Here is a 1,948-nt window from a genome sequence, read left to right as displayed (position 1 = left end):
GCCTCAAACCCTAGGCATCCTACCATGACCTATAATGTTTATTCTTCATTCATGGTCTTCCACTCATTTTTTGCTCTTGATATTCAAATATGTATTAAATTAGACTCTCCCAAGATTACTATGCAAAAAGGATGGGCTCAAGATGATAAAAAATAAGCAAGTTATGATCATTTGAAGTGGACACATAATTCCTTGAACTTTCAAAGGAGACCTATAATGTTTTCTCACTTTTTATAACTTTCTTCACAAAATCTCCTCTTGACTTGTAAAGAGAATTTGTTGATGGTGTCAAGGATAATCATTTGCAAAAAGAAGCACTAAAAATGTTTAAAAAATGAGGATGTTATGCCCTTATGATCATAGAAATAAGAACTTATCAAATTAGGTCAAACACCTTAAACTACTTTGAATTTCTTGAACTTTCCTCGCATGATAAGACATGAAGAGGTACATAAGACCATGAAATGATGTTTCCTTGGAGAAAACTTGATTATAAAGCTCATAGCTTGAGAAACTTATCGAAGAAGGCATGGAAATATACACTCGAACCTATGAAGTTTCTTGATGGATCAAACCACATGATTTTGAAATGAACTTGATCAAATGAAGTTGAGAGATGCTCAATATATGAATTTTGATGATGAGAATATCTCTATGGAGTTCTTGATCATTTAAATTCCATGAATTCTCAATTAGTAGAGGGTCGATCCTCAAAACCCCAACTTTAGGAGAGAGTGAATTCACTTGATTTCATCACCTACAAAGCTTAACAAGAAAGAGACATATTTTTTGTATTTTGGTTAGTATAATATAAGAAATAAATACTCACAATCTAAAAAAACATGAGGGCTTGGTGATTCCCTCCAAAGGTGAGGTGGGCACAAAACTTAAGTTGAATCTCAAGATAGTGATCTTGATTAGTGATTGGAAGGCAAATGATTATGGAATCTTAGGGTAAAATATTCGGGTATGAAAAGGGTGAATCATCAAGCTCTGCTAGGTGTTTTCTTTGTATCTTGTTTGTTAGCTGGGGGATATCAAACATTATTCACCTAGGGGATATCAAACATTATTCACCTAATGGAAGCGCTTGATTTCCTTTAATGTAAGTAATGATGATTTATTTTTGAGACATTAATTAGCCTTGGCCTTCTCATGTATCAGAAACGTGTTAAGCTTCTCTTAACAAAAATTTCTAGGGGGAAGACCAAAAGAATTTTGAAAGCTTATAGCTACAAAAGGACTCCCTTGTTCCCTTTCATCATCATTACTCGTTTTTCTCACGTAACCTTCTGCAAGCTTCCTCCAGCTTTCCTGTTCACAATAGTCTTCTTCAAGCTTCCACTGGGGGCAAAGATTTCCTTAAAGGATTGTAGGAAGAGATGGGATAAAATATAGGTTGAGCCCATAGAAAATTGATGGCCCTAGAACCATCTTGAGGGTTTTGTTGTCAGGGGAAAGAAAAGGCAGGTTGAAGAATAGCTTCCTAACTCCGTCAATGCTAAGATCCATAAGCATGAGGGGAATCCTTATGAAATTTTGGTGCAGTAGACTCAGATATCCTATCGGATGGTGAGACATCAGGTCTGTCATGAAATACACGGATAATGTATAACATATTTTACACAATAGTGAAAAGATAAATAACACCAGAATTGTTAACCCTGTTCGGTGACAAACACACCTACTCTGGGGGCTACCAAGCCAGGAAGAAGGTTTCACTATCAGCAGTACTATTTTATGTAAACAACCTCCGGTATACAGATAAACAATCTCCGATTTACCTAGTCACTACCCAATGCAATCTTTATCTTATAACTCCATCTAAGACAAGAGAACATCCGCTCACTCCCTAGTTATACCTAATTGTTGCAACCCTACAACAACTATTTAAACAACAATGGGAAGACACACTTCCATGACAATACCTAGCCACGACTCTTGACTA

This window comes from Vicia villosa, unplaced genomic scaffold (assembly GCF_029867415.1).
Source record: "Vicia villosa cultivar HV-30 ecotype Madison, WI unplaced genomic scaffold, Vvil1.0 ctg.000451F_1_1_3, whole genome shotgun sequence".
In the NCBI taxonomy this organism is placed as follows: domain Eukaryota; kingdom Viridiplantae; phylum Streptophyta; class Magnoliopsida; order Fabales; family Fabaceae; genus Vicia; species Vicia villosa.
Note: the sequence above shows the minus strand (reverse complement) of the source record.